Below are 23,340 nucleotides of genomic sequence, written 5' to 3' on the forward strand. Positions count from 1 at the left end.
ATCCTTTTGGAAAGAAACATGGGCACAGCCACGTGGCATGTGTTCACAGGGTGGGGCGAGGCAGGGCTGGGGAAAACGGGCAAGACGCAGGTTCACCACAGGGCCTGTGCCCAGAACTCTGGCCATGGGGAGTCAGGGGCCAACATTACTTCTGAGCAGAAAGAAGAGGCGGAAAGGGATGTGGGGGATACTCCAAAATGGTCCAGAGCTTCATTGCTAAAAGGATGGCTCTCATTTATTGAGTACTTACTTACTCTGTGCCAGACTTCCTGGTGAGCACTTTACATAATCATTCCACTTTCACACACACACACACACACACACACACACACACACACACACACACACAAAACCCCAAGAGGCAAGTCCTACTATATCATTATTTTTCAGATGAAGTCCCTGAGGATGAAGGCATTTGCTCAAATCCACAGAAGTAGAGAATGGCAAAGATTTGAGAACAGATCTTGCAGATGACAAAATCCATATTTGACTAAGTACTTATTAAGTACTCAGCCTTTCAGTTTTAGATGGTTCACAAAACCAACAGACTTTCAGGAACAGGGTAGCACAGTGACTTTTATATCTGTTGTCGCCCCACAGGATTCCGAGTATTGCGCGTCTAAATCCAGGCTGAGCCCCTCAGCAGGGCTGCTGACCAGGGTTCATTAAGTGCCCACCGGGAGCGCTGCCTAGTGCTCTCCAGTCCCTGCAGACTTCCAAGGCTGTCAATACATTAACCACATTCACACAAACAACCTGACTAGTTGGATTTTCTTCACTTCATTGCCCACACAACACCAAGTCGGTATGAGCAGGTACTACCACAGCACTCATTTTCAAGGTTGGGTTACAGTCTCCCACGCCCCTGGAAGAAGGGAGAGTGCTTTTTGTCACCATCCGTGGGTTTCTCCTCCACACCCACCTCCACCACACACCCACTTCTAACGTACAGGGGAGGAGCAGAAATAGACGCAGAGAAAATATCACGCTCCTCTGTCAAACTCGGAACCACCTTCTTCAGCCTCAGTTGAGTCCTTTGTCACTCAGCCAAGGCGGGAAGAGGCAGCGGGAGATGGGTTTTACGTGTAATACACGTGAAGGGACTAGTCCATGGGTCTACGACTAGATGCTACTACGGAGCTAGGACATAAAGCTAGGCCACTGGGGTTACAGAAAGGATGGTGGCCAAAGCAGATCTCACTAGTCAAGCACAGCACTCCTCTGAATCATGATGTGAGCTCTCAAATGTTTCTGAAGGGAGTGCTCTAGGCAGTCACTACCCATCAGTCAGAGCATAGAAGCTAAAACCTGTTTTTAAATGTGAACCAGTCTGTGGGCTCCTGATGAGCAGGGATCCTACTTTATGAAAGCATTTGTCTCCCCTCAATGTAATCTAACACCATGTCATCCAGGTGGCCCTCCATGTTTGTTGAATGCATAAATGAATGCAGTAATCCATTGATGGAGCTATTTAGACAGCTGTGACTAAAGTCCTCTTCTTCTGGGAACCCGATCTTCGCTCTCTCTTCAACTGAGGGGCTGGAATCTTCTGTGTACCAACCTGTACTTTGTTCCCATAGGTCCACTCATGCTGCTTTAACTTTACAATTTTCTACACTGATCCCCAAGCTGGGGAGCCTGCAGCCCAGTGACCTACAGAGCTGTTAGCGAAATAAACCTTTCTACTTATGTCCTCCCTCAATTGAAATATTCTCTGGTGGTGCACGAGTTTGGCCTTGGTCAGTCTGTCAGGTTTTTCTCGAGGACCTCAGCAGATGAAACAAAAACGAAGGACTTCCCTACATAGTCCGAGCTGCCTTTAAGGTGCCCAGACACTTCTGTGGCCTGAAAGTACTTTCTTTGTATCACATGACACAGACAACTGGCTTCCTGTCACTGGCAGTCTCTTGGCTCACACTAGGCACCCTCCCACTTGCTGTCCTCATCCAGTGGTTTTCGCTGCAGGTGTCAAGAGTGGGGGTGTGGATTCATTTCTGGTGCTTCCAGAAACTCGCTTCCCATTTGCTTCCAGCTGCAACTCTTCAGCCAAAGCAAGTTCTCAGCACCGATAGGGAACACATTCAGAAAGCCCAGACTGATGATGTCTGTACAAGTTTAACTCCCCTCGCCGCCATTGCGGAACAGCTGAGTCCGGCCAGCCATTTGGTCATCCTCAGGGGCTGCACTAAACGGCCTGCAAAGATTACAGGGTGCAGCAAGGGTCACCTTTGGGAGATCGTCGCATTTGCAGACATCTGGAAAGAAATCAGTTCTTTTGCAGATTTTTCACTTTTTGTGAGGTCCTTCCTCTCAGGATGAGCAGCAGGGTTGTGAAGCCCTGTTGCTTGGTTGAGAAGACACAGGACAAACTCCTATTCCTTATATCCTGTACCCATAGAGAAAAAATCCAACCCAATTCCAGCAACTTTTCCTGCTAATGCTGGTTGTCAATTTACAACCCGTCTCTGTGTGACACTCCAGGTAATTGCTCTAACTGATCAGAGCTGGCAACTGAAATGAAAAAGATTTGCCATAGGATGGACCAAGGATTCCAAAGTAGAAATGAGTAAAATGGGTTAAATAGTGCCCCCCCCAATTTACACATTGAAATCCTACCCCTCAGAATGTAACCTTATTTAGGAATAGGGTTATTGCAAGTGCAATAGTTAAGATGAGATTATACAGTTAAAATGAGGTTGTACTGAGGTATATAACCTAATCCAATGAGACAAAAGAGAGAAAGAAATGTGGTTACAGATGCACCCGGGAGAACACCCCCCGATTGTGTAGACTGCACTGTATAAGGCAAGGCATGTCAACCGTTGCCGAAAACTACCAGAAACTAGGAAAGAGGCACGAGACAGACGGTCACAGCCCAAGGAAGAAGCCAAGCTGACAACACCCTGACCACAGACTTCTAGCCTCCAGAGCGTGAGACGGTGAGTTTCTGTTGTTCAGGCCGCCCAGTGTGAGGTCCTTCGAAAACTAACAAACAGGTCAAAGAGAATCTTGCCAACAGAGCACAGATTACTTCTAAGATTATTTCTAATTTAAAACAGAAAGGCAACTCTGACACCAGATAGACAACTTCTCTCCCCTCATCTACAAGCCCATTTTATGAATAAAGAAACCAAAACCCAGAGAAGTTATGAGGCTTGACTGAAGTCACTGAGCCATCTGGTCAGAGCTGAGAGTTAAGGTCAAATATTTTGGCCGTTTCCCAGGGCCGATTTCTATGCACACTTTAGTTTGTCATTTGCTTACACGTACGTCTCCTCTAATTTACCATAACATCTCGAAAGAAGGGGCAATATGCCTGGAATCTGGCATGGTGCCCTGAATAATATTTGTTAATAACAATAGTTAATATTTCCAGGGTCTTCCACAGGGTAATCCTCATGTTGACCCAAGAAATGGTTCTTTTCCCAAACAATTTCCATGGCAGAGAATAGAAAGCAAGGCTCTCTATGTGTCAAGCTGTGGACAGCAACTTCCAATGGACAGATCAAGACCTGTCCACAGCCAGCCTGGACCAAGCAGCCTTCTGCTGACAACGTGGTGCTTGGGGCAGAGTAGCCAGTATGGAAGGCTTGCCTGGCACCCATGATCTTGGCCGGCTTCTTTCATCACCTACAAATTTATATCCCTTCCTCAGCTGAGGGTCTTACCTGCTACTTAGAGGCAGGGACCCGCTTCTTTATCTCTACACCTTGTATGCTGTCCCGGGCCCAGGGTTCAGCATAGTTCACAGCAACCGTCTAATGAATGTGTGTTGACTTGGACCAACCTCTTATGCAGTTGCCTGGCTGTTGAGCACAAAGAGAGGAAAATTTACAAGGTGCAATTTTGCTAAAAACATACCTCTGAGGGGAATCTCATGCCTTGTTATTTGTAACTCTTCCTTTCCAAAGCTGGAAGAGTGTTGAAAGAAATCATTATCAAAATGACACTTTTCAACACTGAAAATATCTGCCTGAGTTTAGAGAACAAAGCTTCAGTTGGTTCAGCCTCTGCAGGAAAAGCTCCCACAAGGCACACTTAGGATGTAAATTTGACATTGTACTTGATTGTCCATAATAAACACATGCTTGTAAAAGGTTAAGATGTGGAACGCACTTACATTAAGTCCATTAAGTATATCAAATAGATTAAACATACTTATGGGATGACCTCATAGTACTGACATCTTTCATAATTAATTTTGTTATTTTTATGGTTGAAATGGGTTCTGAGAAACAGAATACAATTTGTGTTTCATTGAGCTGATAGGAAGTCAGGACTGGCTTCCACAAGTCTGTTTTCATGGTGGTTGTTCAAGACCTGCCTTGACTGAAAGGAGGAGGTTGCTGGAGTACATTTGGGCTGGTGCATGATTGTGGGGCTCAAGTGCAACACGACAGTGTGGCTGGGAAGTTGAGAACCAATCCTTTTTGTTGCATTGTTGCCTCAGCCCATCGTGGCCCCCTCAACCCATTGTCCCCCCACCCCCCCAGGGGATTCCAACCTCCAACATCCACTGGACACCCAGATGGGGCCGGTGAGAGGCTCCTACCAAGTCAAATGCACCGTGACACTGCCAGCCCAAGGTGGGGACAACACTATCATGCTTTTTCCCAAGGCGCCCTGCGGTCCATCCCCAACCACCACACTCCCTACATCTGTTTCCAGATCTCCTACAGGGAGCAGAAGGTAGAATGGGGTCTCCTTGCCTACTGACAAACTGGTAGCCAGCCTGGGCAAAGGGTGGCAACAGTCATGGAGGGCAAGAGGAGGTCAGGTGAGGTCTGGAACTCCAGGGGCTGGGGGTTGCAGCTGCAGGACCACCAGGGAGCTGAGCTCTATTGTCCCATCAGATTTCACTTACAAAAGATACATTCAAAGATAAATTAAGAAATACAAGACAGCAGTGGTAGTGCATTAAACCCTGTGCAAGGCCTTCATGCAGGAGCCTTGGTGGCTGCCCCAGGTGCTTGCCCATCAACCCTTCCCCACCTGGGACCAGTGCATAGGGGCTCAGGTTTTCATATGGGTGTTAACAGATACAGATGTGTTTGGTCACATGTTGAGTGTGTACCATTTTGTTCAATGCCGTATGAGAGCTTTGCTAAACTAGATCATAAGATGCTTGAGAGTCAACAGTTCTTTTATTCTTGTTTCTCCCAAAGCACTTAGAATGGTGCTTTTGATACAAATGCACCAGAGAACACCACATAAATCACATCAGTCACAAACAGAAATACTGAGAGGTAAGATATTTTGCTGTACATATGTGGAGTTGAATTACAGTTTTAATCATAGCAACATAGACCTCATTCCTGACCAAGGCGTTGCAGGCAGCATTGGAGGTAGAAAAGGAAGAAAGGGTCATTTCAATGCTGATGTGGGGAAGGGGAGTGAGGAAGGAGGTTTCTGAGAAAGACGGTGTTTACTGGTTCAGAGCCTCGGCTCGTATCATTGATGCACACGCATCATAAAGTAATTTTCACTCTTCGGGGAGAATTAGGTAATGATGCGCCATTGGAAACTATAAGAAAAAATGAAGACATGCCATAAATGTGATTAAAAGCTGGAAACCACAACCTCTCAGCTCCTTACTATTGAGACTACTTAATGACAAAATCCCTTCCTGACTCTGTGCATAATTGCCTGGAAGAGGGAGCAGAGGAGGCCCTTCCATCCTCTCCAGTTCAAAAGCCTATTGGGTTGATTCACCGGCTGGCACCCTGCTGTTTGAAAGCTTCATGCCAGATGACTGCTGGGAGAAGTCACGAAGCCAGTGGACGGAAATAGCCCTACCCGCTGCGCGAAAGACGATCTTGGAGCTCTCCGTTCTCACCCTCCTGCAAATACCGATGAAGCATTGTTGTACCTCTGCCAGTTGCTATAGAGACGGTGTGGGGAACACATGTAAATATTCAGCATGTGAGAAACAGGCTGAGGTCCTCCAGTGTAATGTGGTTGGTTCCTCTTTGACTTTTCCCGTTCTGGCCCGGAGCTGCGGTTCACAGCCTCGTCAGTGAGCCCTGCGGTTTCAGGCCTCAGACTTGCACAGCTCATTTTTAAGAAACTCGTCTACCAGGAGAAACAGAAACACCCCGCATGTTGGGACATGAGACCCTGGTTTGAAATGCTGTCTTGCCACTTTTGTGGTAGCAGCAACTTACCCCACTTTCTCATCTGTAAAATGGGAGACATAAACCCTTTTCACAAAGAGAATGATAACAGACGAACTTTGTAAAGACGCAGCATTAGGTGTGTTTAGCAGCATTATTATGTAATTACTGTATACTCGCAAAGGCTTGTCAAATGTGGTCTTATTTAGACACTGGCATGTAGAAACGGGCTGGTTCGTCACCAGAGTTAGTTAGCGGTTAGATGGCACTGTTCCTTCTCAAGGTTTGGTGCAGATGGCTCCATGCTCAGAGGAGGAATCCCCAGCCTTGGGCCTGGCTTCTGGCCCATCTCCTTCCAATGTACTGGGGCCTCCACGGTGATCAAGGGCCCCCTTCACCATCTGACATCCACAGGGACACGGAATATCTCAGCCACTAATCCCTTCTGTCCCTTGAAAAAGCTAGGTGTTTTCTTGCAATACAAATACACACCCAAGGTTTACAGAGCCAGCCCATCCAACAGGAAGCATCTCCTCCTCAAAGAGGCGTTGAGAACCAGAGTGTATGTGTAAGCAAGCCCTGGTGTGAAGTCCAAGGCAGCCCCTTGAATTCCAGCTGTTCGTGTGGCTTCTTCTGGGGTGTGGGAGGAGGGGCAGAGCCAAGAACTAGGATGTTGTCCTGCTGACTGTCTGTCTGCTGCCACCCACGCGTCAGAATGTTCCTTTCTATCTCCTTGGTAACCCGACCCTGTGCTGTGGTGAGGAAAGGAAACTGCAAACCAAATCAGACAGCTGTGACGGGCTGGGCCTGCTTGCTCCTTCCACCTGCTGTTTCCACCCCACCCCTCTCCGTTCAGAGTTCTAGATTTGCGTTTGTGATTTACCGTGCAATCAAACGTACCTGCCACTCCACATCCCGGCCCTCCGAAGCAGCAGCCTAGCTCACGTGTTTCTGATGCTGCGCACCCAAGTCCATGAGGGGAGGCTGGAACCCTGAGTCTGCGGGCTCCAGCCTCCCCAGCCCAGACCCCACAATGTGCTGAAGAGCAGAGCTCAGCAGGCAGGAATGTGACAGCAGTGTGAGTAGCGAGGGCGGAGGGACATGAATGGGGAGCTGGGAGAAAGGCAGAGCCCTGCCAGGTCGAGAATTCTCCAAATTTTCTTCCCTTCATACTCCACACCCCAAATCTCCCATCTGGGAGGAAAAAATAAATACATATGTATATCAGAATTTCCATGAAGTTGAGAAGGGGAGACTAATAGCATCTTGTGGTATTTGGTTTGTGTTTGCTTTGCCAGGAAATGAAGCAGAATTAAAAGGGAGGCGTGAGAGGGGTAAACTGTGGTGTTGACAATAACGTAGAAGCGGCAGAGAATTCATTTACTCACTGAGTAAACACTGTGTGGGAATCCACCACATACCAGGCCCCGTTTTAGATATTGGGAAAACAGCAGTAAACAAAACAGAAATTTCTTTCCTCACGGAGCTCACAGTCAAGTGAGAGAGCCCAGAGATAAAGAAGACAAATGTATAAAAAATGACAAAACTACAACCAAATATCATGAATAAGTGAAATAGATTGTGCACACACACACAGGCATGAAGCAGAATGGAGAACAGGGTGGGTGGAAGGGGTCTGAAATCTAGGATCAGGTAACCGGAGGAGGCCTCACTACGAAAGAAGCACCTGACTCCAGTCTTGGCCGATGAAGACACGGGTTGGTATCTGGGGAAGGATCATTCTGAGACTCATCAGGAAGCCACTGTGGCCTGCACAGTGAGAGAGCAGGGATGTGGCTAGAGGGTGAGTGGGCAGTGTCAGGTCAGGTAGGGCCCTGAGGGCCAATGAAAGGGGGTAGGCTTTTCCTCTAGGTTAAATGAGGAGATGCTGGAGGGTCTTAGACAGAGAAGTGGCCTGATTGACTTCTGTCTAAGTATCCCTGTGGCTACTTCATGGACAATAGCTTTCGGGGGCGGGGGGGGGGGGGGGCGCTGCTGATACCCAGAGTCTGAAGTCTGCTCTCATTTTGCTAAAAAGGGGAATTGGAAAGTGCTAGGTGAGAGACAAGAATACCACCCAAACTTTCTCTTAAGTTTTAAGAAGGGCTGTGAGAAACTGGAAATGGGATGCTGTGGGTGTGATTCAGTGTTAATTAATGGTGTTCCCACACACCCTGAAATCATCGTAGCTATCACCAGTGGTTTATCTCCCACCTCTTGGAAAATGTGGTCTAGAGAGAAGCCAAACATTCACCACACGTGGATGCTATAATTTATCCAATCCATGGAGGTTCTCGGCAGGAAGCTGCTATTCAGATATGGCTTAAGAGACACTAAGTCTGACCCTCCCTCACTACATAGATTGGACAAAAATTCAAAATGTAAAATATTTTATGTAAGTGTACTGGGGTCACTAATAGATTCTCCTACTGTCCAACATGTTTAGATATGGAGCTTCTTTGCTTTCCATCCAATCTTCCTTGTGAGCCCCAGCCCTGTGCAGTGTGGAGGAGAAGATCGGACTTGCACAATCAGTCGGGATCCCTTGGCCCCTTCCAGTACATTAGCACCTGGATCTCTGGTGGTGGCGGTGTCATTATCATATAACTATGAGCGTGGGAATCAACATGATGACCTCTGGCCTTGAGGGGCTCCTCTCCTGGGTATTTAGGTCTTGTGCTAGTATCCTCGGAGGTGCTCCTGGTCTAGCTTTTCTGTGGGCATGCCACGACATCCATAGTCACAGGACACCGACATTGCCATTGCCTCTAAAAATCAAGCTCCCTGACCTCACTGGCCTCCACTCCCCAACTTTAGGCCTCTGCATTCCCACTGATCCCCTTGAACTTCCCTGACCTTCACCAGGGCACATGGAAATGTAGGGATAGGTCACATCGCTAAGTATCAAGGTTCCTCTTTCCACTAATACTGTACCGCCCCACACAGGCCATGTTAGACATGGTGCCAAGACAAAAGTGGGCTTCGGCTTCCTCCAGGCTATGTGTGGGAAATTAGGCCACTTGTCCCAATATTCCTTAGTCTCTCCATACCTTTCTGATTGCTTCTGTGGTTCCCTTCCCAACAAGGCTCAGCCCCAAGGAAGAGGTGAAGCAAGATCCTGCTCTCTGAAGTTCTTACCCTGCCTCCACCTCTCTTCTCATTCCTGTACTCTCCTAAACAGGGAGGAGTGTACCCCTTTCCCCCTTCTTTTCTGGTAAGGATGTATCCCTTAAAATATCTTTTTCCTTGCTAGAATGGCACCTGTCCTTCCCACTTCCCTGGGGCCATGAGGGTTGTGTCAAACGTGCCCCCAGAGAAGCAGACACTGAGGCAGAATTGAGAATGGAAGAGGCTTACTGGGGAGTCACACTTCGTTAAGAAAAGAGAGTGAGAAAGCAGGATTGCACAAGGGTTCAGACCATACACATATCTGAATAAGTTGTGGTCAACCCCATGGGGAATTCCAGAACAAAGACTGCTCATTAGAGGAGTCCCAAGTTGAAAAGAAAAGTCTAGGCTTAGCATCCACTTAGCCACTGGCTGGGGGCTGCCCCGGGAAGAGCAGGTCCTCAGCTCAGAGGCTGAGGCAGATTCTACTGCACTTCTTATAGCTGAACAGCAAGACCTTTCTTGAAGGGAGACCCAAATGGGCACCTCCAATACTGCCACAATGATGGGAAGGTTGCTGAAGAAATGCTTGATTGGGGACATAATGAAATTCATATCAGTTTAATATTTTCTACATATTTACATAGTAGCCAAGCCCTTAAAGTCATCGTAATATTAGCATAATGTTAGCTCACATCCTCTTCACTGCAGGTAAGACTTTTACACTATGACCACAGCATAGAGCAAGACACATATTGTAGCTTTGACTTCTCTTGAACCTTACCTATGGTGTTGGCGTAATGCTTTAAAACCACGAGTGTGGCCTTCACAGAGCCCTCTGCTTTTTACCTGAAAATCCCCAAAATGTCCATTTTAATTCAGTGTTTGCAACCAGCAAGTGCCCAGCAGTTCACCTACACCTAAGTCTTTTACCGAGACAATCTGCGTGTGCTGCCAGAGAAACTTCAGTGGTTTGTCAATAGCAAACTAACAGTGATAGATGGCTAGAAATCCCTAGCAAAGAAGCTTCCTGTGAGTCAGAAGCCAGCCATCCAACTGCCTGTTCACCAGGTTTCCTTCCTGTGAGTCACCACTTTAAGAAACTAGACTTCTCTTTCTCAGTTTTCAGCTCTTTTCTGGTTAATCAATGGCAGCCGAAGCTATATAGTAATTCTTGGAAGTGTTGATGGATGCGATGGGTCCTCTCTCTTGGACAGCCCTCAGAAAGGAAGTGATAGAGAGGAGATGAAAGGACTCTGTATGTGGAGGGAGGGAGAAGCGAAAAATAACTGGAGGAGATGCCAAAGGACTTGAGAGTTCTTGCTCTTCTAGGAGTCAAAATATTGCTTAGTTTAGTGATAATGTATCACAAAGGCAGCCAGTTTCCTGGGCCAGACAAAATTCAAGACTCCAGGAAAATTTGAATTTCAAATAACAGTTTTAGTATGAATATGTCCAATGCAATATTTCAGACATACTTAAATTTTTTCTTTGTTTATCAGAAATTCAAATTAAACTCAGTGTTCTGTATTTTTTTATTTGCTAAATCTGGCAGTCCTACCCTGGAGACATTTCAATCTCATCACTTTGATTGATGAGAGTGATAAGATATCATATTGAAGAGGAAATGGAGAGGATAGCACCATCCTCCTACTTTCTAGCAGAAAGATTCAGGTTATTTGGACCTGACAGTGTCTTCCTTTGGGGGCAACCTCTGCCTACCCTGCTCAGCTGAGCATTGAGCCCTTCAGACTGACCACTGCTTCAAACCCAGCAGAAGGTCACTAGAATTAGACTTGCTGTCCTAGACTTGGCACCTTCCATAACTAAGACAAACTTGGATCCCACACGTCTACTGAGTTTCAGTCCTGCCTTAATCCCCACCATGTTTGGCCCGGCAACAGGACTGAGCTTTTGCCTTGGTTTCTGTCTACACCCGAGGTCCTGAACTCTAGATCATTCAGTTGTGGCTTTGAAAATCTGCCTAGACCTTACCGTTTTTTTCTTTTCAGAGATTCCCTTTAGCCCATGCCTGGGGTGTGTCTTCAAACAAAACACAACACCTATAACCACAATGCTGACTGTAAGCCTCACTATCTTGTAGAACGGGGATTACCAAATATTTTCTGTAAAGGGCCAGATAAAAAAATATTTTGGTTTTGTAAACCTTACAGTCTCTGTCACAACTACTCTACTCTGCCATTGTAACATGAATAGACATGCGTTCCAATAAAAACTTATTTACAAAATGGTCATGGGCTGGATTTGACTGACCCTAACGTGCTGACCCCTGTTCTAAAAAATTCTGTGGTCTTGTTCTTCCTTCCCAAGAGGTTCCACTTAGATATAGATGTTGGCCTGTTAGCTCATGGGAGCCACAGCTTTTTGACATGATTTGATGGCTGCTCCATTCCGCCATCAGGTCCGAGTCCCGGTTTACACACTTGGTGCCCTAGTCTTGGGCCTGGCAGTTCCCAGCTTTCTTCTTTCCCTCTAGCAGCCTCTGAGGTCCCAGCACATCTCGAAGATAAGCACACTCAAGTGATCTAACTTCCTTCTGCTTTAGTTTCCACACTGAAAACAGGATCCATCCCTTTCTTTCCATAAATACTACCTTAGTTGCAGACCTCGTTGCTAATGCTTTGGACTGCTTCTGTCTCTTCTTTTGACTTTTTCCCGAGGAATCTTCATCTGCCTATTACTGCTGCATAAATCAATGAGACTACCCACCAATGGTAGGCATTGTTTGCCTTCTAATAACTACAGATTTAGAGAAAACCCATCTCTCTTAGATGATTAAAAAACCCCAGCAGAACCAAGTAAAGGCAGCCAGCACATGACTCCAAAGCTTCACATGTAGTATTTCAGCCCGAAGAAAAATCAACATTATCAATCGTATTGATGCTGTTATAAAAGCAATAATATGATCTTAGAAAGACCGCATTACAGTGTGACACCGCAAAGCAGACTTCACAAGCAACTGCATACATGTATAAATAAGTCCACTTACTCACCAGGGCACAACTTTTGGACCTAACAGATGAACCTCAAAAACCAAGTTTTAAATTAGAAAAAACAATAATTTTGAAAGAGTGCCACACAAACCTTTTCAAATAACGTTGACTGACACTGAGTGCAGCTCTGAGTCATCTGACCACCTTTTCCTACACATCTTTGTTCTTTGTGGGATATTTCTCTCAAATGTTAAGTGCAATTGAAGGTTTTGTAAGCCAAAGCCTATTTTAAACAGACAGAGCTCACTCTTTAATTCTGGAGTCTTCCTTCCCTCATTTAAAAAAATCGTTTTCTGTTTACTTTCTTTCATTATAACAAATTTCCAATAACCATTATATCTCCAAACTGAAACTCCCTACATTTGCTTAGGAAGAATGCTTTTTGAATTTATCTGAACTCCTTCAAAGGAGTCAACTGTTCATAATTGAATTGTGTTGGAAGGGTTATATATACTTGCTGGTGATGTAAAATTAAAGCAGGTTGAGATGAGGTCTTTGAAGAGCCCTTGGAAACATTTGGGACTCTGACCGGGGGAGGTCAGATATGGAGAGACTTGAGAAAGGCACCTGGAATTTATAGTCTCCGTAAAATATGATTACACACCTCCCATCCACCAGGCAGAACCTTAGTTGTAAGAAAACGGCCACACGTCCAGGTTGCCACAGAAGATGAAGGGTGGCCCTGGGTCCTAGGAAGAGGAACTAAGAAGTCGGAGGGCTTTGTTCTCCAAGGTCAAGAAAGCAACAACATAAGAACAGAAAGCCTCAACACACCTCGCTTCCTTTGAATCTCCACAACATGGTCTCTCTCAGGGAGATGACCTGATCCACTTTTCCTCTAAACAAGTGCCCCACAGTGAGTTTTGGGCCGTCCTCTCAGGATCTTTCTCTGTCCCAAAGACCTCCCCATGTACTACACAAGATCATGGAAAAGGGGTGGGCAAGTGAAAACCAACTGTGGGGTAGACAGCCAGGAGTGTCTCTTGCTGGGACAATTGGGTTGTTCCTCTCAGAGAGGCAAGGTCACATCACTTGGAGGGCTTTTTAAGAGATGTGAACTGCCTTCATGAGATCATGGATATTACTGACGTTCTGCTTCAGGGGCAAGCGATTCCACGGTAAAATCCTGCTGTGACTCTCCAAAGAGCGATTTCCTAAGTGACATGTAAAATGCAACTTGCGTTTATTTCTATGTTTAGCACGCAGCTCATCAAACCCCACCCTCTGGGCCCGCGGCCCACAGATATCTCATAGTGCTTACTAAAGTGAGTGATGACTTGATGTATTTGCCTATTTCTTTGCCTCTCCCATCACTTTTACTGTCTCATCTGCCTCGTTCTCCATTCTTTTTGGAAGCACACAGCACCAAGCCTGGGACATAGTAATCATTCGATAAAAAGATATTGAATGATTAGGTGAGAGAACACAGAGCTTGGATGGGTAAACTGTGGGGCAGATCTCTAGAGCAGAAAAGGCACTTAGTACTATCAATATCGTCACCAAATTTTTGTTGAGCACAAAAGGTTGTTTTTAACACTTAACGTATTACCCAATGGGGAACACCATGGAGGGAGAGGTGGCCCAAAAAGGCACCTTCGCATTGACCTCCATCAGTGTTTGCGTGTGTGGAGTTTGGCTACACCAAACAATTGCTGTCTCACCAGCTCCAAGAAACGGAGAATGAATTGTATTTCATGTTTGTGTTCTGGTCGAAGGTAAGAGAGAGTTCTGTCTTTCCAACTCTTCAGGGATCTGCAAGGATCTTGAACTCCCCAGGTTTTATTGCTGTGTGCCGAGTCCCCGGAGCTGACTTGGAGAGTCCCATCCTGAAACAGGTGAGCACCAGTGGCATAAACCTGGCCCCCACTTTTAGATTGTGGGCTCCTTGGACCACCTTCCCTCTTGGGTATGAAAGCGAATAGTGTCCAGTGAATGTGGGAAGAGGGAAGAACGGGAGGGCTTCAGACAAGCACCAGCTAACGACTTTGAAGACCATAGAATAGCTCTGTGTGTCCACTGCTCCTTGATCACAAAGGAGAGGAGGGAAAAGAGGACCCAGCTGAGAGTGGGAGGGCGTGGGTAGGGAAACCAAGTTAGAATCGTTCAGAAGGATGGGTGCTAGGGTAGGAAAATGACGGCATCTCTAGAAAGTGAGATGGGACATTGGAAAGTTCGGGTGTGTAAACACAGCTCTGCTGCAATTATTCCTCCAACTTCCCTCCTCTCTGTGGGTGCTTTCCGTGGCTGGCACTTCCTCAGACAAGTCCTAGGGAGGCTGAGTGGTGACAGCAAAGCTGACAAAGGGAGAAAACTGGGAGGCGTTTTGAGAGCTTCATCCCCAACATGCGTCTTTGTTTCCCTCGCAATCTAGTTTCAGAAATAAAGAGCAACTGTGGAAAGAGACTCTGCCTGCAGCTTTTTCCACGGGCCTGCCAGCCATTTCTTCTCTTTGCTCAAAACTTAAAATCCTGTAGGGCTTTTATGAACTTTCTAGCAGGGCCCCTGCTCAGCTGATGATTCATTACAAAGGGAATGGAAATTTTTAGGCTTTTCAGTGAATGGGTAAAACGTATAGGACAATTCCTATCCAGATCCCTGCTTCCTCAGAGGCCGCCTTCACCCAGCCCTCAGTCTCTGGCTTGGTGAGAAATGGTGCCCAGGAATGAAGAGCTCTTCTGGGAGAACAGAATGCCCTGGGCTGACTAGCAGACCAGCACAGAGAACACCAGAGGAGAGGACCATGGGTGCTTGGCACCCCTGTTCTAGAATGGAGAAGCTTGCCTTCCAGGTGGCCAGTTCAAATCCAAGCTGAGCTGAGGCCAGAGAGTGGAGAGGATGTTAACCGAAGATGTTTGCTTGTTTGCCTGATTGAATGGTTGGTCTCCACCAAGATCCAATTTCCAGGACGTGGTGGTGCCCCATTTATCCTCACACCTGTAACAAATCAGCCATCTGGCGACACAGGGCCAATTCCTGCAGCAGAGGCTCTCTCATTCTGCAGCGGAAACAGGATTTAGGGCAGGGCTGATCTCAGAGGGCCAATCTTTGGATGACTTCTCCTTTCTGTCTATATCCTCTTCCTAGGTGACCTCATCCAGTCTCCTTGTTTTAACCAACACCCAGATTTACATCTTCTACCAACTTCCCCGTTGAGCTCCAGCCTGTTATCTCCAACTGTCTCTTTTTACCTCCTCGTGGTTGTCTAATAGACAGAGACCAAATGTGTGCAAACAGTGTTTTGGAAGCTTCCACCACACCCGTTCCACCCACATGTCAGTTGACAGGAACTTCATTCTTTTAGTCGCTCAAGCCAAAACCTCGACTCCTCTCTTTGTCTCATAACCCACATCCAACAGTAAACCCTCTTTGTCTCTACCATAAAATATGTCCAGTTCTCACCGTCTACACCACCGGTCCAAGACACTGTGGCCTCTCAGCTGTATCAGCTTAACGACTCCCTGAGCTCCTTGCTTTCGCTTTGACCCTTTTTCTTTCTATTCCCTCCCAGCAGCCTGAGTGACTCTTACAAGTTATATCTGATCATGCCCCACTTTCCACTCAAAAGCTCCCAGTGGCTTCTGCCTCATTTAGAGGGAAAGCTACAGCCCTTCCAATGGCCTAAGAGGCCCCAGTGACCCCTGACTCTGATCTCTGCTCCTGTCTTTGTTCACCCCGTCTGGCCGCACTGGCCTCTGGCTGTTCCTTAGACCCAGAAAGTGTTTCTGTCTCAGGCTCCCTCCATGTGAACCATTCTTCTCCCCAGCACCTGCATGGCCACCCCTCTTCTCCAGGTCTCTCATCTGTGGGTGAGGCCTTCCCTGACCACTCTCCCCACAACAGCAAAACCTTATCCCAGGCACCTTTTGCCCCACACCCCTGCCTTGCTTTTTCTCCATTGCATTTGCTCGTTCATTGTGCATTTTCTATCCCCACCAGAATGTAGATTCCATGAGAACAGGGCCTTCCCTTTTGTTCACTGTTGTATTTGCAGCGCCCACAATAATGTCGGAGACACATTAGGTGCTCAATAAATATTTCCCAACTGAACGAATGCATGAATTTCTGGTCCACTTCACCCTCTGATTCCAAGATGACTGTTGCTCCCAGACTCCGCATTTTGGTTTTCTTAACTATAAATGGAGAAAGAATGAGGTTTGATGGTTTTATTTGAGGATAGAGTTTTTTAATGACCTTACAAGGAAGACATTGAACTTTTAAAAAAAAAAATCTGTGAAAATCCATTCAATTTTTTCCATTCTGACTGACACAATTGGCAAGAACAGCAAGTTCAGGAAGCTGGCTAGGTGTCCGAAACGAGGCAGGGAGAAGTGTTTTATCTTTTATTAAAATGAGAATCACTTCTCCCATAGTATTTCTGTAGATAAACCTTTATTTTTTTCAGTAGAGCATACCTACGGAAAAGTGCACAAACCTTAAGTGAATTATCGCAAAGCAAACACAACCATGTACCTCCCACCCAGGTCAAGAAATAGAAGAGTACCAGCACCCAGAGCCCACCTCACGCCCCTTCCCACTGCTACCTCCTTCTTGCGTCTTAAAGGGACTGTCCTGACTTGGAACACCATAGATGAATTTTGCTTGGCTTTGAACTTTATATAAATGGAATCACACAATGTGTGCTCTCTTGTAACTAGCCTCGTTCATTCCACATTCTGTCTGTGAGATTCACCAGTGTCCTCTGTAGGAGCGGTTAATTTATTCTGTATACAGTAGTTCATTCTATGAATATACCATCGTGTATTCATCTGCTCTGCACTTGATGAACATTTGGGTTTCTATCTCGAGGTTATTATGAACGTTTTTCTGTGCATGTCTGATATACACCCAGGAATGGATCTGACAGGTTTTGTACACACTATGTTTAGTTAGGAAGTAGACACGCCTAACTCCCCCCACTGACTGTTTCCCACCGGCAATGTATGTGAGTTCTAGGTGCTCCATATCCTCACCAACACTTGGTATTATTTGTCATTTTAATTATTTTCCTTCTTGTGAGTGGTTAGTGATATCTCAGTATTTTCTTTAGTATTTCCCTGATGACCGGCTGAGCACCTTTTCATGTGTTTATTGGACATTCTATTTTTTTGTGTGAGAGGTTTTCAGTGGGGTGGTCTGTCTTTTGTAAGAATTCTTTACGTACTCTGAATTTCCGCCCTTTATCAGTTACATGTGCTGTGAATACCTTTTCTCGCTTGACATTTTTTACCTTCTCAATCGTATCTTTTGATAAACTAATATTTTAAAATTAAGCAAAATTCAATATAGAGATATTCTTCTTTATGGTTAGGGATTTTTATGTCTTATTTAAGAGTATTGGCCTACCCAGATCAAAAAGCTATTCTATTATGTTATCTTCCAGAAGCTTTCAGCTATAATCTACAGACCACATAGGATTGACTTGTTTTTCCTCTGGTATGAGACAGGGATTGAGTTCTGGTCTTAGTTTTCCATTTGGGTATCCACTTGACCCAGCACCATTTGTTGTAAGATTGTCCTCCCCCCAACTTCCCCGAGGGGCTGCCTTCTTCGTAAACCAAGTGCTTACATGTATGTCTGCGTCTCGACTCTCTCCTCTGTCCCACCATTTGTCTATCATTGTGCCCACGCCCCACTGACTTAATTACTGTCACTTTATAATAAATCTTGATATGTGGTTGAGTAAGTCCTCCTACTTTGTTCCCTTTTGAGGGGGTCTTGGCTATTCTTGGTTTTTGCTTCCCTACCTTACTTTTACATGGAATAGAATCTTTAAAAGTAAAATGTCTTCCCATTTTGGTGGACCCTCACATCATCCACGCCACAGCTCTGAGCTGACGTCATAAGGTCAATAAGCACACTTCATTTCACAAGTAGCCTCTAGTGAGGTCCTCACTGTCACACCAGGAACTGCCTCTTTCATCCCCACTTCTCCTTCTTTATCTCCAAACGGCAGTCTCTTGGATATGCAGTAGATCGATGCGCCACGATACCCTGCACATTTCTGCTACTAAGACTACCGCTATTATTTCTAGTAATAAGTAAAGCGTATTGTGTTCTTCCTATTATGTCAGGGACTGCGCTAAGCACCCTGCATGCATATCTTATTTAATTCTTCCTACTGCCCTGGGAAGTAGGTTCCCTCTTACTGCCCCTTAAAGACCTTCACCATTTCCTCAAGGACCCTACTTTGCCCACTCACTGTTCCTCCTCTGTCAGCTTCAACCTCTCCATGGAACACAGCTTTTCTGAGCTAGAAGGGATCTGAGAGATGTTTTATTTGACAAATGAGGAAATTAATGCTCAGAGAGGGAACTGATTTACTTAGGGCCTCCTTAGCTGGTTGATGGCAGAAAAAGGGTTAGAACAGAGGTCTCTGGCCTCCCAGACCATCCACTGCTCCCACAAACTTTTCCTGGCTACAGCACCCAGCCAACCAACGTCCCCGCTGCTGCCCAATATATTTCCTCCCCATTTCCACTTAAATGTCTTCAAAGGTTTATCTATGATCTTAGCTATTTCCACTTCCTCATCTCCTTTTCTCTTCTTGACCTACTCCAATCCTACTTCCGTAAACTGTTCTCTCAAGGCCATCCACAATTTCCACATCGCCAAACCTCAAAGGCTCCCCGTTCTCCCCTATTACTGGACCTCTCAGCTAGCTTCCACCCACCTGATTAGTCCCACCTTTCTTGCAACACTTTCCACTTTTTTTTTTGCCTGTATCACTACACCCCCTCAGATTTTCTTCTACCTCATTGAATATTCTTTCTCAATTCCCCTCAGCTGGGTCCACCCACTTCTGCCCAAATATGAGATTTTAGAGTGCCTCAGGTTTTCTTCCTGACTCATACATCTGTCACCCCCTCTCTCTGCGCTAGTCTTGTGACCCTAAATACTGCAGGTCTTGTGATGCTTCCCAAGTTAGTAGTTCCAATCCTGACTCTTCTCCTGAGCTCCAGACTTCAGTGTTCTACCTGACTTTTCTGTTTGGATGTTGTCTTAATCAGGTCGTCTATAAAACAGAGCCTGAGGCAAGGATTAAGATAATCAGGAGGTGCACAAGGAATTGGGAGTAGCAGAAAAAGGGGAAGGAGACAAAGGAAGGTGTGCTGTAATGTAAGTTGCTGTGTGACTGTCCCAGCTTCCACCTCACCAAGACTGTCCCGGCTTCCACCTCACCAAGAGACGCCAAGGGTCCCAGAAGGTCCCTCAGAAGTTGTGTCCACTCAGCATACAAAACTTCTCCTGAAGAACTGTTTGAAGATATTGTACCTTAGAGTCATCCCGAGGAGAGGAAAGAATGAAGACTTTATGATCTGTCTTCCACTGAACTCCCATTTCCCCTTGTCCAAGGTTCACCCTAGGGTTGCTAGGTCTATACTTTTGGTATGCCTAGTCTGAAGCCTTGGTGGCCTGCAAGAAGCCACCCTGCCACGTGGTATTCTATGCATGTCTGAACGTGGAAGACTGACTCAGAGTTGATGGAGTGGTGCTGAGGGAGGGAGAAGATGAAAGAGGCAGTACAATGTCTGTGGCCCAATGCAGCTGTTATACATATCAGAATGAACGTGGCCGGAGAGGACTCCTGATTTATTTCTCCCAACCCAACTGCGTCCCTCCTCTCCCACAGTCTTTCTCATCTCAGAAAATGGCACCATTGTCTTCATTACCAAACTTTAGTCAGGGAAACCATCAGCTCTGGCACAGACCACACAGAAATGGCCAGCTAACTGGTCCCCTCACTCCCATTCTTACTTCCTTTCTATTCTTCACACCACGAGTGGGAACTTTTTACAGGTAACGCAGCAACATTCTTCTCCCCAGTTCTGGGGCTCTGTTGCATCCTTTAGCTCTCAGACTAAATCCCCATGAAGAAAGTCTTTTCTTGACTTCCTATCGAAAGAGGCTCCCCTCTCCCAACACTATCTGCATTATCCTGTTTCATTGTCTCCTTAGTTGTATTAACCACTCTCCGAAATGATCTCGTGTACGTGTTGCCTATTGTTCACCTCCCTCACTATAATGTAAGTTCCATTCAAGGACAAACAGAGCCTGTTGTCTGCCTCCCTGTAGCCACAGCACCCAGTGCAGTCTTGGGAGTATAGATGGGGCACCCAAAATGTTTGTTGAATGAAAGACAGCAGGTGAACTGAGGGCCTCAGTGGCAAGGAATGTACCAGTTTGCCTGACTTTTCATCTAGTCAGGTCTTTCTACAGTACAAATCCTTTTAGAGCAGGGAATGTGGGGAAGTGGAGGGGCATTATTTAGGCTCTCCTAGAGTTCCAGGGGAGTTTGGAGATTCACGAACAGCCTTTCTCCTGTCCCATTTTTTAAAAAGTTTGTTGCTCTGTCCCTAGTTTGGCTCAGGTGGGGATTAATAATAAAAGCCAACTACCCCCATCTGGATATAACATCCTACCGAGCATTTTCCTTGAAGAAAGGATGACAAGAAATGAAACTTAATGTCTCCTGGCCTCCCCAGTCCATTTAAAATGTCAAAAATGAAGATCATACTTGGAGGCTTTTGAGGAGTAGTCTGTGGCCGGATTTCAGTTGAGTTTTGATAAGCCACAGGAAGTCACACACTCAAACCCAATTAGGCAGGTAGGGGTAGGGGACATTTTAACCTGTTTTTTATAAACTCCAGGTAGGGGACTCTGCAGGTGGAAGTGGCAACAGCAGAAATTCATGTATAACTCATGTTGCCTTGCCTGAGCCCAACCTGGATTAAAGGCTGCTTCTAAGGGGGAAATTTAGTTTAATGTTTGGGACTGGGGTCATCCTGGGGCTTTCCATGTGGGGGAGCTTGACAAGACAAAACCAAGAAGCATGAAAGTCCGTGTTCAGCTCCTGTCATGATTGCTCGTGGTGTCTTGCCCTCCTCCAGAGCCCTCCCAGCCCCGCTTGCTTCCCTGGCTTTGCCTTTCCCTCACCTTCTTCTCAGATCGTCTGTGTCTAACACCTTAACTCTTTGTATTTGATGTAACATACACTTATATAGTGGTTACTATTCCCCAGGCATCATTTTATGGTTCTATATATATTAGCTCCACTAAAACTCGTAAGGCCCCTATGAGGTAGGGACCACTCACATCCTAATTTCACAGATGAGGGACCTCAGATACAGAGAAGTTGGGTAACTTGCCCAAGGTCACACAGCACGTGACAGAGAAGCAGTTCAAATCCACACAACCAGGCTCCGTGGTCTGAATGCGAACATTATGCTGACTTTCAAATGTGCTTTAAACTATTTTCTCTTTTTTCAAGGCCATTGGTTTCAGTTATTTTTTAAAAAGCTTTTCTACAGCAAAAACAAGGGTATCGGAGGCCCCACTGCCTTCCACATGTCCTTTACCCATGTCATGTTCTGTCACCCAGGCTAAGGGAGGGACATACAGGAGCCACACAAGGGAGAATGTATCACATGTAACTGCTTTATCTTGTGCAGGTCATTGCAAAGAACATTTAAGCAATGGAGTTAGTATGTGCCGGAGACTGGGCTAAGAGCTGCATGAACACTACGTCACCAAGAGTGGGGCAGGTGATGTAACTCCCTTGCAGGAAGTGGAAACATCAAGTGGTGGTGAGTCTCGAGTCCCACGCTTGACAATGGCAGTCCTCCGTCTGTCTGAGCCCAGTCCCAGGTCTGTCTGGTCTCCTTCCACTGCACAAAAATGACTAAAGAGCGAAAGCTTCTAGCTTTGTGTTCTTTATTTTTGGTCATAGTGTCAATTTTGGCAAATGACAAGGTAAGAATAGAACCTTCCATTTCCCTACCCAGCATAAAGTTACTACCCCAGAGTTTGACATCATAGAATACGGCACTCCCATTGGCCTAAGAACTTAAATTTAAAAAGAACCCTAGAACTTGGCCTTTATGTATGCCTCATCCTGCCTTATTTATATATTTTTTCAGCAAGTTCTGTCCATTCTACCTCTAAAACGCATCCTGAGTCTATCTACCTCTGTCCATTGCCACCAGCAACCCCCCAAGTCCAGGCCACCCCCCACATTGTCTGACTACATCAACAGTGCCTTCCTGCTACATCCCTCTTCACCCTGCAATCTATCTCCACATAGAAAATGTGTATGACCTTCAAAGTGTGATTTTGATCTTGCTCCTCTCATAAATATTCATACAGCTGGGTTTGATGTCTCTTCCCTGCTCTCTGCCTGATCCCCAGCCATGGTAGAATAGATCGTGCCCTCCCACACTCAGGACCCTCCCCCTACCAGAAGCATCTCCCCCCACTCTTCCTGTGGCTGTCACCTCCTCAGAAAGGTCAACTGAATCTGAAGTAGACATCCTCCCTCTGTTACGATGAAATGTTAAGATCAGACAATCCACTCAAAGTCTTAGACCAACTCCTGGCACACAGTGAGCACTCAATTAATGTCAGCTCTTGCTATTTTTTTGATCACTGTTGTTCTAGTAGATGCTATGAAAATGCATGTCTAGGTGATCAGAATAGGAAAGAGGAATAATAGTATCTGGGCCCCCAGGAGCTTCTGTGACAGGAAAGTTAGATATTTTCAGGGGAAAAATAATGTGGGCCTATAAATCCTTTCTCCGCCTTAAAAAAAGTTATTGTTATTATTGTCACACGCAATTACTATGTGCCTCATGGAAGCGTGTTTTACCATAATAATGTACATAGTTTGAAAAAATATAAGCACTTAATATACATTTTTAAAGCCGTGCCTAGACCTGTCTGTTTGATTTTCCTAAATACATTCTACCTTGGCTCTCAACAGTCTCCCAACCAGTACCTAAAGCAGAGTAGGTCCTCTTTTTCGTATCCCAGTATTGTTGCCAACAATCTGGGAAATGACTTCCAGAAACGTGAAAAAGAGGAAAGAGTGAAGAAAAAGAGGGTTAGAATAACCTATGAACTGGATACTTCGACCTTGTCCAATTAAGAGCTGCTTTTTAACAGAGATAACGGTGACAGGGTGGAGACCTCACAGCCCCCAAGTGGTGAGGCTGGACTCTGCTTCCACGAACGTGGCCTGGTTTGTGCACAAAGAGATCCATCACCACTTGACCCGCAATCTTTCATGCCAAGTGCTCTGGGCGGCTGCAGTGGGTAATGGAACAACCATT

This window comes from Desmodus rotundus, chromosome 5 (assembly GCF_022682495.2).
Source record: "Desmodus rotundus isolate HL8 chromosome 5, HLdesRot8A.1, whole genome shotgun sequence".
Taxonomy (NCBI): domain Eukaryota; kingdom Metazoa; phylum Chordata; class Mammalia; order Chiroptera; family Phyllostomidae; genus Desmodus; species Desmodus rotundus.